Here is a 15,854-nt window from a genome sequence, read left to right as displayed (position 1 = left end):
TATGTTCAACGCCCTCGTCCGAGAGCACAACAGGTTGCGATGCGGATACGAATTTCTCGATGTCTAAAATCATTTAACAACCGCTTGAATGGGCTGAAGGCGTTCTGAATAGATCAGTCTGAATAAGCTATTCTAGCAACGCAGTAAGATATAAATAAAAAATTAGCACGTATATACAGCAGTGCTCTTGCTAAGAAAATGAAAATTTATATAGTACATTTACAGCACACACATAAAAACTGTATTGTAATGAAATATACCAGGTACCCAGCCTCCGCTGTGACAGTGCCTCCGCTGTGACAGTACAAGACAAAACATAGCCGGGATTTATTCAATGATGAAGCGGGTGTTCTGATACCGGTAGAGGTTTAGGTCCTACGCCCATGCCCACACAATTTTCCCACGAAACCGCCGCACAGATACGATGGGGTATCATTATGCCGGCATACTATAGTGCTGACGTATACGTCGATTACTGTGCGCAGCATCAAACATGTCGAGAACATGCTGAATACATATTTTATTGGCAAGAGATCGTTCGACCGCAAAACGTGCGCTCGCAAGATGATGACGATTCCTGTATCGTCACGGCGAAAACACCTAGCTTGTGCAGTTCGCGGAACGCTAGTTGATGCACTTCAGCTATGTGACTGAGATCTCTCCAGTAGCCGAGTGGAGTTCACATGAAAAGGTATTGAAACCGCCTCCATATTAGAGCATCTATGGTTTCGAGCCGACGCTGTTTGCTGTGCTTGTGTTCTGCCGCTTATGCGCCGCATAAAGGCGACACGTGTATCCCGCGTGGTATACGTGCGCTGCCTTCGGTTACACAGCACTCGCGGTTGTGCGACCTCAGCAGGGTGAAGCTTGTTCTCTGCCGAAGAGGCCTCTGGGCGGAAGGCGTCTGAAAAAATGTCATAGTTTCGTCCTAAGGGCGAAGCAATGAATGCGATAGCAACACAGCAATGTCATACGAAGTAAGGTGAGCGGCTTTGGTAGCAATATGAATTGTAGTAAACATGAGCTGATTAAGTAAGCAGGTGTGCTCCAGCGTAAGTAGACCGACATGAGAGACTCGATGACCACGAGAAGGCGCGTGTGAAACGGTGGTGTTGATGAGAAGCGCTTCCCGTGCGCAGCGCGTGCGAAGGGACACACCTGTAGTGCTGCACTGCCGATCTGGGCAGCATTGCATGTGTAGCGTGCGTTGGAAAATGTGGCCCGACTATTACTAACTGAATGAACAAGCGTGGTGTGAGCGCGCACAAACAAACATGAATAGATCACACTGAATGACTGCAGCCAACGACTGTCAAAACGCTGGCAGCGCAACGTACCTTCGCCCGCGCAGCGGGCGAAGGTACGTGCGGTCTATCAACGGAAACTGAGCGGCATAAAGGTCAGAGCCGTGTGGAGATAAGAGACGGTGCGGTCGAACGAACGACGAGCGCGGTTGTTGGAAGCGTAGAAGTGCGACCCCCCCCCCCCCCCCATGCTCCCTCCGGCGCTGGCTTCCCGCTTCCTGGCTTGCGCGTGGGAGAGATAAGAGACTGTGCGGACGAGCGACGAGCGCGGTTGTTGGCAGAGAAGTGCCCCCCCCCCCCCCCCCCTGCTCCCTCCGGCGCTGGCTTGCCGCTTCCTTGCTTGCGCGTGGGAGATTGAGTGCGTTCGCTCTCCGTGACAGCGCGCGTCCCCCCACGCTTCCGCTGGGGCATACGGCTCGCGGCGAAGATTTTATCTATACGGAACCTCACGGCGACGGCGACGGCGACGACGACGCCGACGGCAGAAATTCGGTTGAAGTGTCCATATAATTGCTATCGCAATAAAACAGCGTATTACATCCGAGGCACGAACTTGCCGGTTCACGCAAGCAGACCGAACAACGAAGAAGCGTAGCCTATCTTTAAATCTATTTAAAACCGTTGGAACCATATTTATCTTATTGTGGCAGGTCGCGCTGCATTTCAAGAGCCTATTCAATGACAAGCGAGAGAGTAATTGCTTGTGATCAGAAATTTTCTATAATAAATTGTTATGCTTAAACAAGGCCGTCCTTTGTAAGCAGCGCTGCTCTCATGCATCTGCCTCCAAGTTATAAGACATAAAGTGACATTTCGTGTCATACCGCCTACCTTGGGTCAGCTTCTCGGCTCTCTTTGGGGGGGGGGGGGGGCAGGAGAAAATATTGGTGGGGGGGGGGCTGCCCCCCCCCCCTCGTGCCACCCTCTGGCGCCGCTCCTGGTAGTGCATCAACGCGCTAGAAGTACGAACGCACAAAGCGGCAGCATGAAAATTTGTGACAGACAAATTCATCGCTAGGAAACATGTCTAGAACCCCGTTGACAAACGTCATCACGTAAAGGCTTGGAAACAACTGCGTTGCAAATTAAAAGCGCCCTCTAAATTTAGTTTGCCGGCAGCATAGAGTTTCTCACTATATCCTAGAGGGAAAACTGGGGCTGCTGTGCTGTGGTATCCATGGGAATACCGGTATATTGTGACTTTGGATTGTCATCGTTCTCTGAGAGCCAGAAAGCCTTGAAGACGCGCCTGGCTAGCACCGTTCCGTATGTCACAATGATTCATTTCGTGCTAAAATAGCACGTAAAAAGCTGCTTTAGCTTTATTGTAACACAAAAACATTATTTGGTTAATTTTGAGGACTTACTGTTGGATGTACAGTGATATGAAACGACAAAAGTATCAGCTGGCCGCTGAAGTTGTAGGGCAGACGACAAGATTTTCGCTCGCTTTGGAGCAACCTGTCGTCTGTTCTTGCCTTTCTTCCCTTGATTCTGGATTGAAGGTGAGTAAACTTTATTGAGAGATGTAATATGGGTGAATGAAAGCCTTTTATGTAGATTTTATTTTAGGAACGCGTTATTTTTGTAGCCATATACACGTTTTAGATGAAGCCTCGTACAACACCAGCCAACACAAGCCTCGCAGACACATATCCCATCATTCCCATGACGGCACATGGCCCTTTAAGAAACTCGCATAGACGGTGCCGCCTGATTACCCTCTAGGTGTTTAGTGAGAAACTCTATGACCGGCAGCATTTGTCACAGAGGGTGGCTACACTAGAGAATGTCGCAGTGTCCTATTTTACATCAGAGCATATTCTCAGCAAAACTCTTCTAATATAAGGTATCTCATAGTGCGGGGTTGTTACACAATCGTTTGTCATAATCTCATACAACTATAGCACATATATGATATTATCATATAACTATTGATTTGACAATGATATACCGGTAGACTTGATATGCATGGGGACAGAATATAGTGGTCATTTCTTTGAACATCTGATTATGATACTAACAGTTCTGTTCCGAGCAGGAAGAGGATCTTTTGGCTTATTGGGCGCTCGCATTTAGCAGTGTTAAGGGAAAGAGAGCAAAAGAGAAGAGTGATGTTCACAGAGTGCGCGCGGCGATAAGTTCCGGCATCGCGTGTGTCGTCATAGGTGTACATTAGCATATTGATACAGTGCCCTACTAAAAAATCCTATTTAAATTCAAACAGGGTTATACAGGTTTAAACTGGTTTTAACAGGGACCTATTTGGGAACAAACAGGTGTAAACAGGAGCCGTTTACACACAAACGGGTCTGAACGGGGTCCTGCTTGGCTTCCAAATAGGTTTAAACGGGGCCCCCCACACAGAAATAGGTCTTAACAGGGGCCCCATTTAGCGAACAAACTGGTTCATACCGGGCACTGGCACCAAACAGGGGCCTATTTGGCCCGCAGACAGGTTTAAACAGGAATCTCCGACACAGAAATGGGTCTAAGCAGGGGACCCGTTTGGTAGTTAAACTGGCTCATACTGGTCCCACTGGCACCAAAAAGGTCTACACAGGGACCTACTCGGCACAAAAACTGGTTAGAACGGGACCTTTGTAGCTGTCATACTGGATGAAGTCATACCATGCAATTTAATGCTTGAACAGATTTACGGTAAAATTCGATTTGAAATTGGTCCACACGCGCGAGCGCTCCGCAACACGCCAACGACAGCCGCTTGCGCTTTCTTTGTTCGCTTGCGCTTTCTTTGTTCCCCGGCCTCTGATAATATCGCATCGGACCACAGTGCACGGAAGAACTTGTTGAGCTATTACGTGCTGTAGTTCATCCGCAATTCAACAGTGTTTACGTCGGAAGGATCGTCGTGCAGTCGATGCCGCGACCTGACATGAAGGAGCGTTTGCCGACTACGCCTAGAAAGGTAAGTCCGGCGTTTGCGTGCAGTTTTGTAGTCAATGGTTCGTGAAGTGTGAATTGTTATACGGATCACGAGATGATTAGTAAAGCGACCACAATGATAAATGTGTTTTTCGAATGTTCGTTCATGTCGCAGTGCACATTTAACGAACAGTCTCACAAAAAATGTCCTGAAACGTATTGGACGTTGCCAGGAGCTTTATCATGTATTTGCTTTCTGCTATAACGTATGCTAACGCTGATTGTTTGACCTGAATGGTAAAGAAAAAAATCAAGCAGGGAAAGTTACTGCTTGTGTACGTAATTTCTGTATAGGTATTTCTAGAAGTACAGCCTTCCGCATTTGTAACTATATTGCGCGAGCGTCGATCATGGGCCATTTAAGCGCCTTCAACGGCGATACTTAGCGAGACCGACAAAAGTAAGCAGAGGCGCATAAAGCACTCTCCAGCGCAAGCGTCATCTGGTAAGCTGCTATTCTCAGGACGACGCACACCCATTTCATAGTATGCTGGTGCGATATAGTTAAAAATTCGGGAGGCTGTACGTCAGCTAACAACTGCGCGAGATGGTACTAGATTGTTGTGTCTGACGCATGGCCAGATTTTAGCTTGTATGCGAATTCTACTACATATAGTGTCGCCAGGCAGGCTGTATTTCTTGTGTTGGGTGTCCTGTGTGTTTTCGTGTGCTTGTAAATGTTTATTTCAGAGAAGCCGAGATTACAACAGCCGTGTTTCTTTTTCATCGAATTTTTTTTTCTGCTGAAAAATAGGGCGTTTGTTCTTGTAATTTCCAGTGCATCGTCCTTCGAGACAATGCTTTGTTCCACCGCATAAAGAAATTTGATTTTGGAACACTTTTCATGTGCTAAGAAATTTTCTTCGTAGTACAATTCACATTTCACTTCCTACAGATGTGCGTTTGTGTGAAGCTTTTGATAGTAGATTTATGTTGGCTGCAGTTTCATTTCATGTTAAATAACCGCTTGTGATGTAACAATCAGATGTTTGCACAACCAGATGCAGCTTCGTGTAGTTTGGTTGTATGAGACTTTTCAGAATGTAACATGATCTTGCAAGCTTGCAGTTTCAGCAGGCATTACAGTAAATTGAACATTTCTTATTGTTTAGGGATGTCAAGATTTCGTGAACCAGAGGCATCTCTACACCGCATAGGAACCTAAGACATTTCTGCAGCCGGAACAGCACGGCAAAGCATCTGATCTGCATGCTGCGACAAGGTGTGTACAAAATGGTCCCTGCCACTTACACAAGCTGTAGGTTTTGTTGGTATAATTCATACCTGTCAACTCTACTGAATTTTTCGTATTTTTCGTGAAGATCTCTAACGAGCATACCAGAGGGGGCACTTGCTTTAGGCCAGTTTGTTGAGATAAATTTCTTAAACAGGCTAAATCGGCAGCAGCAAGAACACTGCAAATGTGCTCTGGTGATATAAAACAGTGTTGTCAGTTCTGGTGTTTCAGTTCACTGCTGCTTTGTGTGCTGTTAAATAATGGTTAATTATGTGTGTATCAAGACAACAGCGTGGGTGCTGAGAGGAAGCTTTAAAAAAATGTGTGCTATCTCGCCGATAAAAAATTTTGTCTGCAGAATTTTTACAAAATATAAAGTTCACAGGTTGGCATGTATGACATAATGTACAGCACTGTTGCTATGAATATGCTATATTCATAACTTGCAGTTTCGGTCTACTTGAATTGCATATTTTGAATCTGGCCTACCTTCAGTTTAATCAATTCATTTAAGTAGCCTCCTCTGAGTTAAATGTAATTGGAGGCTATTGTAGAAATGCATAATGTGCTCCCTACTGACTGCATTGTGGCAATTTTTTAGGGACCATCTTGTGAGGCATGCATATCCTTTCATGTCTTGCTAAGATTTGCCCAACAAAAGCAGCAGGGCTTTGGTTACCTTTGTTATTACGCATTCTTGTAGACTTCCGTTTCTCTCTCTTCTAACATATGTGCGTGCGCAAATTCTGTGTTCTTAATTATATTTCTGTAAGTTGACCTAATTGTGTATTACATTTTAAAAAAATTTGGGGGGGAGCGGGGTTATTGATTCCCATAATACTAGAGAGAACGGGACCTCAGACCAAAAGGCCACAAAAGGTGGCTTAAAGGGTTCGAAGCTCAGAATTTAACATTCTGTCTCCTAAAGCACTACCAGTATGAAACTGTTCCTAATTGCTTTGTTTTTATAAGCTAGCTGCCCGATTTGCAGCCACATTGTGAGAGCGTATGTTCTTTTCTTCTTTTGTTTGAGTTCTGTTGCTGAATGTTCTCCTTTTTAGTTCAGAAATTTTTTCCTACCACCTCACGCAATACTCCAACTGGAGCCTATGAGGTATGTTTATAAATAAATAAGCAAATTCCTGAGGCATGCAACAAACCATGCAAATCAGTCCCTAAAAAGCCATAAAGGGGATCTATTATTTTCAGCAGCTGCCTCAGTCGTACTGTGCTCACTGGCGCACTGACAAAAACCATTGCAGCAGCAAAGCACTACTCTAAACATTTCCCTTTCAACATTTTTAACTCTCATATGCTCTCTTCTCCAAATCGTGTTGAGTGCATCTGGAATGTTTCGGCAATTGTTTTTACCTCAACCATTATGCAAAGCAATCATGCAAAGGTTCAGCTTGTTGACTGTTGCTTATTTATACCTAGCCTGATCTGTGGAGTTGACTGTATGCTTTCTTTTTTTTGCATACCTGCCATGATTGCTTAGTGGCTATGGTGTTGAGCTTCTAAGCACGAAATCTCATGATGAAATCGTGACCGTGGCGGCTGCCTTTCCAAGGGGGTGAAATGCGAAAACACCTGTGTACTTGGATTTAGGCGCACGTTAAAGAACCCCAGGTGGTCCAAATTATTCTGGAGTCCCTCACTACGGCGTGCTTCATGATCAGACTGTGGTTCTGGCATGTAAAACCCCATAATGTAATTTAATTTTTTTACACAAGAACTAAGGTGGCTTTTAATGATGCCACCTTTTCACATTACTGCATAACCACAAGTTTGTCGAAATAATTGAACAGATGTCATCAGTCTTCTGTAAAAGCAAACTTGTCTTGTACAGCAGCTCGAATAAGCCATTTTCAGTGCAATAGCAGGCTTAGGATGTTGCCAGAAAATTGTGTCGCATAAGGATGTGCTGCATCAGAAGGCACGTTTCTTGTTCATTGTATTCATTCTAGCATTATCTCATCTCTATGTTCCTTTCAATGGTATTCACTGTGCACACATACTAAAGAGATAAGGAACATCCACAGTGCACGCATACCAAGGAAGTCACAGTCAGACAGAGAGTGATAGAGCACAGCACACTTTCACTCTCTGTCTGTCGCTTATTTACCTCACATGTGTTCATTGTGAGCACCACCAAAATGAAGTTACCGACTTGCCCAAGCTTCAACTCTTGTGCTTGGTGTTTTTTGTCTACAAAATGCCCATAAGCAAGTCATAGTGGTGGTGATTTTTGCATGTATGGAAAAGGATTATTCAATTCCAGAACAGCTTCATTTGTTCTAGGCATAGTAAAGAACTTGCCAGTGCTTATTTTAAAGGCTGAATTGGTAGGAAACTATTGTGGCATTCCTAATGGCACCCTTTTGCATTAAGTTTGTGCAGATGCTTGAAGCTTGTACTATGTTGACGAAAATAGAGTTGAAGCTATAGAAGCATATTTGTCAAAATGTAGTGAATGCTTCCCAGTAGAAATCCGGAGTTATGCTTCTTGGGACACTTATTGGTTAGCCTTATCGGGTAATGCGATTAGCCTTATCGATGCTATAATGTTGCAGGGTCTGCAGGATGGCCAGCGTTAAAAAAAGTAACATCATTGTAAGAATACATGTTCTGCAATAATATTAGGATTGGCCCCCCCAAGTGACAACGCTTGCTTACACTATATCTGGGATAAACCAGGTTTACTCAGTCAGACAGCCATCCGTGCATGAGGGGGAGGGGGGGGGCGGCAAAAAGGGGCTTTTGAGTAATCTTCTTCAAGTAGATGGCTCATACATCAGATCTTTCTTACTGTGCATGCTATGTTGCTCAAAGTCAAGTTAGCTATGGGTACAATGTCTGCATTTTATTACTGTTTATGCCTAATGAAGGTTGCTTTGCTCACAGTGTCACTTTCTATATTGTTTCTCTTATGGCACTAAGCTCACTTGTTTTAATGCTGCTATAGGTATGGCTGGGCCTGGTGATGAAGTGTAAGCAGAACATGCTATGCTGCGAATTGGTGCCAATCTTCACATCCGAGTTGTTCCCACGACAGTCAAGCACCACTGTGATTTGCTTCATTGGCAAGGTAATATACTATGGTGAGCTTGCACCTCAATATTGGTATTGAAAAATATGTCAAGTAAAAGACACAAGAGTTGGCCTTTATGACAGATACACTCGTGTTCTTTTTTTAAAGAGCTCTTTTAGCACTGTTCTTTATGGGCATGTTTTCAGAGGATGCTTATACTCCTTTATTACAAACTGCCATGGAGCTAGTTTGTGTGTTAAACTAACACTCTTTCACTAAGAAAAAGTCCAGTTTTTACTCGCACAGCGATATGATGTCAAGGACGAAAGGGGTAGAATGGATCAATCTGAATGCATGTTGCTCACACAAATACAAAAAGGGCGCATGGCATGGCTAGCGCGATTTGTTCTACAGTGATGATAAGCAGTCTCAATGTCTAATAATTCTATTGATAGGGAGCTAACACACTGGTTCCCCGTCAATTGAATAAGGAAAGATTCACATATTTCTGAAGCACTCTGGTCCTTATATTTTCCCACAATCAAGTGGTTTTTAAATATGGGTGCACATTGCACTGAGAGCAGTGCAATACTAATGCCAAGTGACCCACACATCAATTTTGCGTGGTTACGCAGCCTGTCATTTATACATTTGGCTTGTTTAGCCAAATGTAGCATCTACTGCACAATAATGGTATGTGATAGACACTGCACCTGTGTACTCTACATGCATTTTTTGCATTCTTTTTTTTTCACAGGTAGTGATGCATGCCTTTTCATTATTTATGTGCCTACACAACAAGCCAAGCTTCTTCTGGGCCGAGAAAGAATTCTAGGAAAAGCCTACATGCTGCAACTTTTCTCGGAACGAAACTAGCTTGGCTCGTTGGGTTGGGTTAAATGGTTCGATGGGTTTTGGAGCCCATACGGGTTCCTTGCTGACACTAAGACACATAAGCTTGTAGGCTGTGCTTCTGTAATTTGTACAGCTCACTGACAGTGCAGGTGCGGGCCTCATCTTCACAAAGAAGCTGACTGACTGCACCTTCCACGGAGCAGGTGACTCGGGTTGAGTGAGGCACCAGTGTTGGTGTTTGTTTCCTTGTGCAAAACAGCAGCTTTAGGTTCATTGTAGTTGTAGGAAGACAAGTTACACATAACTTCCATGGTTTGAGTGGGCGCATTTCTCGTGGGGCATCAAGCATTTTTTTTTGCAACTGTCTGCATGGGTGCTTCAGTAGCATTGGTGTGAAGTTGGCATAGAGTTGTGCATTCACGAACTTCTGAACAATGACCTGCTGTAGTTAGCGCTGTGAAGATTGCATCGTCTACCAAGCCTTTGGTTTTCTGTTGGTGTACTTGTAATTGTGCTGTCAGTAATTTCTCAGCTTGCCGAATTATCTTGAGGCCCCACACTGACGCTATCTGTCTTCAAGTGCAGACTGTTTAGGATAAGGTTCTTCGCTTTGCAAATGTGGTTGTAGGAAAGGTGGCACTTACAGGTGCCTATTCTAGACATTATTGAAACAAGCCAGCGAATCTTGGTTACGTCTTGTCCATAGTGTATAGCAGTCAGTCAAGGGGTGAGAAAATTGCTCTCAGTGGTAGCATGCTGGCAGTAACTTGGTCATTGACCACATCCTCATCATCATGTTACCTGATTAGATGAATTTTCGTTGAAGCTTTGACAAAATTTCCTACAAAAGTTACGGATAACACATTTTAGCCAAGGCACATTGGTACGTCTTACTCGTGTCCAGATTAGAAATCTATAAGTGCCACCTTTCCTTCAACCAGACTTACAAAGCTAAGAACCTTGTCCTGAAAAGTCGGCACTTTAAGACATCAGTAGCGTCAGTGTGGAGCCTCTGGATAATTCGGCCAGCCGGGCAGAAATTACTAATAGCAAGAGTTCAAGAATGCTGGCAGAAAATCAAGGGCTTGAAAACTGACACATTTGCAAGACGCCAACTAGAGCAGCTCTATGTCCACTTCATAGCGATGCTAAGGGACCACCTGTGCAAACTGTCGCAAGAAAGCTTGACATATTAAAACAAAAAAAGCCTGATTTAACCAAGAAGTTAACTTCAGCTTGTCTTCCTGCAAGCCCACTAAACCTGAAACTGCCATTTTGTGCAAAGGACTGAACTTCAACACTGCAGGATACTTCACGATATCCTGGCGAGAGTAACCTGCACCGTGGAACATGCCTGCAGTCAGCTCCTGAAGTAAAAGAAAAGGTCCACGTGGCGTAGCTGCCATCGTGTAACCCTGGAATCTGTTTCTGCTCCGCAACTTGAGCTTCTTTTTTTCAGTGACCACAATTGTATTATTATGAAACGGAATGCATTAACAGGTTCAAACTCAGGGTAATGTTTTTATCTGCATGACTTTGTGGCCAAAAACTGATGAAAGGAGGCGCAATGTGACTATTGAACCTGTCCAGGGGACAGGGACGTCAAGAAGTTTTAAATCCATTTGCATAGGCTAACAATCGCAAGGCAAACTGCTGCTATTGCGTGAAAAAGTACCATGCACTTCTTACTTCAAGGAATAGTGCCAATCTTTTTCAGCTGTAGTTAGCACCATGTGTGTACACTGCACATATAATTTGAGTTAAATGTAAGGAAGGTATTGCAGAATAGGCCTTTTATAACTATTGGCCATAATTTTGGCATTAGTAGATTTTTGCTCAGACCATCTGACAATTTCTTGAAAGTATGAAATTTTTGTTTATGTAGCTGCTGTCAGCATATTCTATATTATCATTTGGTCTTATGCATATACTGTTTGCTCTAAAAAAATTAAATTCTTGAGTTTCACATGCTAAAACCACGATATGATTATGAGGCATGCTGTAGTAGGGGACTCCGGATTATCCCTTGAACCCTTGTTAACTCAAACTCTGATATCTGAACATATCAGTTAAGTCGAAAATTTTTTCGTGGCTTGGTATCGACTTTATGTATATTTGACCTCTTATCTAGCAATGCTTCTGTGCTGTGCTCCGGGTATCTCGAAATCTTGACTGCAACACTGTAGGGAAAATGTTATCATCCAAAGGTTTCCATACGTTGTACTCAGCTGCGATATCTCCAAAAGTTGCAAGATCGCAAGTTTGTAGCAAATTCTGCTTCATTCCATGCCACTCTTGTCATCCACTATTCACGACCGGCAGCGATCTCATTGGTAATCCGGGCAGAGTGTTTCTTTGACCCCTGACAAAATGCAATGAGCATGATAAGGCCTCCCGCTTTTTAACTATATTACATGAGAACACTATAATATGGTTGTGCGTCATCCTGAACGGGACATCGCATTAGACGACATTTGCACAGGATAGTGCTTGGTGCACCTGAGAGTACTTCTACATCTCTCGCTGATTACTTAGAGGTGCTAAAATGATGCGGGATGGACGCTCGCACAATATGGATAAAAATGCGGGAGGCTGTACACCTGAGCACCACAACATGCATGCTCATGTGTACGCATAGAGTTGTCAGCTTGCTTATTTCCTGTGCTCTGTGTTTCTGTGTGGATCTGCTCGCTAGGCCATACCGTGTGCTGTGCCGAATGTTTGGCATGTTATTGGTATTTTTTTCATTAACAAGTTCAGGGCCATGATCTTGTAGCAATGCGTTGTCTGATGCCATTTCTAATCGTGCTTCGTCAGTTGTCATAGTGACACTGTGCCCACGTTATCAGTACGGGTTTGATGGAACATCGTATAACGGCGCTGTGTGAGAACGGATCACAGAAAGAATGCACAGAGGACAATCGCCGAACTTCAGCTGAGGTTTACAGCAGAAAAATTACACAAGCAGCAGTTTCTGCGCAGAAACATTGGACAAAATACCGCCATTGCGCACATTGTGTCGGCGCGATAACAACAGATGGTCATGTCATACAACTCTACGGAACATCCTGATCTGCGCAAGATCAAAGACACATTTGTACTACATGTTATACAATCAAGTTACGCTCTTTAAGCCCGCCAACTTGGAAACCTTTTGCAAATATATCTCTTCTCTTTTTGACAAATTAAGTGATGCTGTGCTAATGCAACCTTCTCCTTCCTTTTTTCATGTGAAATGCCTCAAGCAATTCTCTCTCTTTTTGATCCTTGAAACTTCCTAGTATACAAGTGTCGTCGTACACTGGAGTGCAAGGACACCTTTTGCAATGGTCAGCCGAGTTACCCCCTGCTACGAAAGCCTGCACGGATGCTCGATGCTCCCTCAAATGGTCATTAAAACATCTACCAGTTTGGCTGACATAACACCTGCCACAAGAGAGCGGGTTGTGGTAAACCACCTCCATCTGGCAGCGTACGAAGCCCTTAGCATGCTGTTTCGCACACTTATGTGAAGTGCGTGCACTGTTCACTGTACGGCAAATTCACCCCAGTTTTTCTGAGCGGAAAACACTATGGGAAGGCCGCACTTTCCGGCCACTTTCTTCAAGTGGTGGGAGAGGTTGTGCAAATAAGGCACCATTAACGGCTTCCTTGACCATTCTTTATCGGCTTCCCTGCTCCCCACACCAGACCTTACTTCACCAAATAGGCTTTCAACAACAGAAGGGATTGTTTCACCAGGGAAACCCGCCTGCTTGAGCCTCTTGGTTGTCTGCACTCCGATCTTTCTGATGCTCGCATCACCATTCGAGCGCGGATCTGATACTGTTCAATGCGATGTCTCTCTTAACAAGTTTTGAGTTCCAATAGTCCCATAGTCTCCTCCGCTCGGAAAAACTGGCACGAATGTGCTATGCTGTGAACAGTGCACGCACTTCACAAAAGAGTGCAAAACAGCATGTTAGGGGCTTCGTACGCTGTGAGACGGAGGTGGTTTACCACATCCCTCTCTCCTGTGGCAGTTATGTCAGCCAAACTGGTAGATGCGTTAATGACCATTTGAGGGAGCATCGAGCATCCGTGCAGGCTTTTGTAGCGGGGGGGGGTCGCTTGGCTGACCATTGCAAAGGTGTATTTGCACTCCAGTGTACGACGACACTTGTATACTTGGAAGTTTTAAGGATCAGAGAGAGAATTGTTTGGGGCATTTCATATAAAAAAAGAATGGAGAAAGTCGCATTAACATCGCGTCATTTAATTTATCAAAAAGAAAAGACATATATTTGCAAGAAAAGGTTTTCAATTTCGCGGGTTTGAAGAGCGTAAATTGATGATGGGGTATAACGTGTAGTACAAATGTGTCTTTAATCTTGTGCAGATGAGAACGTTTGTAGTGCTGTATGACATGATGACTTTCTGTTATGATCGCGCTGACAATGTGCGCCATGGCGGTGTTTTGTCCAATGTTTCTGTGCAGGAACTGCTGCAGTAAACCTCAGTTGAAGCTCGGCGATTGTCCTCAGTGCACTCTTTCTATGTCCCGTCCTCACATGCACCGTTATAACATGTTCCATCAAATCCATACTGACAACATGGGCACAGTGTCACTACGACAACTGACGAAGCACTATTAGAAACGGCATCAGAAAATGCATTGCTACAAGATCGTGGCCCTGAACTTGTTAATGAAGAAAGTACCAATAACATACCAAACATTCGGCGTAGCCCGTGGCATGGCTAGCACGCAGGTCCACACAGAAACACAGAGCACAGGAAATAAGCAAGCTGACAACTCTATGCATACACATGAACATGCATGTTTTGGAGGCCAGGTGTACAGCCTCCCCCATTTCTAGCTATATCGTGCGAGCGTCCATCACGCGTCATTTTGGTGCCTTTAAGGGACAATAATAAGTGAGACCGGCAGAAGTACTCAGGTGCACCAAGCACCCTCCTGTGCAAGAGTCGTCTAAGGTGATGTTCCCTTCAGGACGACGCACGACCATATTATAGTGTTCTCGTGCAATATACTTAAAAAGCAGGAGGCGGTACCTTCTCATGCTCATTGCACTTTGTCAGCGGTCAGAGGAACACTCTGTCCGGATTACCAATGAGATCATGGCGTAGAATGAAGCAGAATTTACTACAAACACCATTATAAAATGTTCCACCAAGCCAGCAACCAACTAGCCCATCTAAGTCTCTATTATCAATATGGGATAACCAGCCAAACACGGTGGATGCTAAAGCCACTATTCCACTACGGTATTTACTTTGCTGGCAGAACGGTAGCTTCCGAGTAATTTATTAGCTTGACGTGTCCATGCTGCTTTTTAAATGTGCATTTTATGCTTGTAGTACTTCTGTTGCTTCAATACTATTGTTAATCGAATAAGTTGTCTTTTTGATTATAACACTTGTTTCAGTGGCCCGCTAATTGTGACAGTTTATTCTACCACAGTAATGCATGTTCCCTTAGAATCGTAGCCAAATTGCCTGAAACCAGTTACCTTTGAATGAGATTTGTTAGTATCTCCTATGTTGTGAATGCTTACCCATTCTTATCTGTGTGAACATAACTGCTTTTGCCTTTGTGTGAACCTGTTGCTTAAGTGAAATAAAATTGTTGGCTTTTCTTTACTTTTTCAGGTGCCCTGCAAGCTCTCACCAAAGCAACACATTCCACTGGTTTTCTGTCGGAGTACCATTATAGAATTTAGAATAAACTATGCTTGTCAGATGTGCGACACGCGTCTTAAAATCAGAGCGCTTCAGTAATAATGTTTGAATGGGTGTACATAAAAACACACGTAAAGTATACTTATGTCTTCCTTTTACAAGTCCTCTTCACCCGACGTTTTTCCAACTTAAAATTACGCTTTGCTGTACATTTGTTTTATGCACAAATCATTACAGCAACACAACACTGCAGTAAAATGAGTACAAATGATTAAAGCATGCAGTACACCTGCAAGAATTACATTTGCATACTTGTAGTACATATGAAAATGAGCTACCGATCTTTTTCAGGTTGCATACTCTTATAGGTCATACATGTCAAGCGCACTCATAGGTCACACAAAACTCGTTCAAGGCTGATCTGAAATCCATAAGTGCACCAAATAGATTTAAAGAGTGACTTATGTTAAGTGACATCGCACAAGTCTAAAGAAACCTGGCTCAAATAGGGAAATAAATAGGTTCGAACAGGGTCAAACGGGAATGGACTAAACGGGGACAAACAGGTCTGGGCTAAATGGGTTCAAACGGGGACAAACAGGTCTGGGCTAAATGGGTTCAAACGGGGACAAACAGGTCTGGGCTAAATGGGTTAAAACGGGGACAAACAGGTCTGGGCTAAATGGGTTCAAACGGGGTCCCGTTCCATAATCCTATTTGATGAAACCCGTTTGAAATCAAATAGGATTTTTTAGTAGGGTGGTGCTACGAATTTAAAGAAGCATACAGAGCCTTGAATCTC

The 15,854-nt window shown here is 43.9% G+C and overlaps 1 long non-coding RNA gene across 3 annotated transcripts; it reads left to right on the top strand.

Annotated features, from left to right (window-relative positions):
* The first annotated feature begins 4,140 nt into the window (after positions 1 to 4,140).
* On the top strand, positions 4,141 to 15,124 carry LOC125943173 (uncharacterized). 3 transcript variants are annotated; one of them, XR_007465622.1, is made up of 4 exons: positions 4,141 to 4,233; positions 5,363 to 5,472; positions 8,453 to 8,575; positions 15,023 to 15,124. It is a non-coding gene; the product is annotated as an uncharacterized LOC125943173 (long non-coding RNA). The 3 variants fall into 3 exon arrangements; XR_007465621.1 differs by having other exon boundaries at positions 8,453 to 8,588; positions 15,023 to 15,067; XR_007465620.1 differs by lacking the exon at positions 15,023 to 15,124 and having other exon boundaries at positions 8,453 to 8,757.
* The last annotated feature ends 730 nt before the right edge of the window (positions 15,125 to 15,854 follow it).

Source organism: Dermacentor silvarum, chromosome 2 (assembly GCF_013339745.2).
Source record: "Dermacentor silvarum isolate Dsil-2018 chromosome 2, BIME_Dsil_1.4, whole genome shotgun sequence".
Lineage (NCBI taxonomy): Eukaryota > Metazoa > Arthropoda > Arachnida > Ixodida > Ixodidae > Dermacentor > Dermacentor silvarum.
This window is presented reverse-complemented; position numbering and strand designations above follow the sequence as displayed.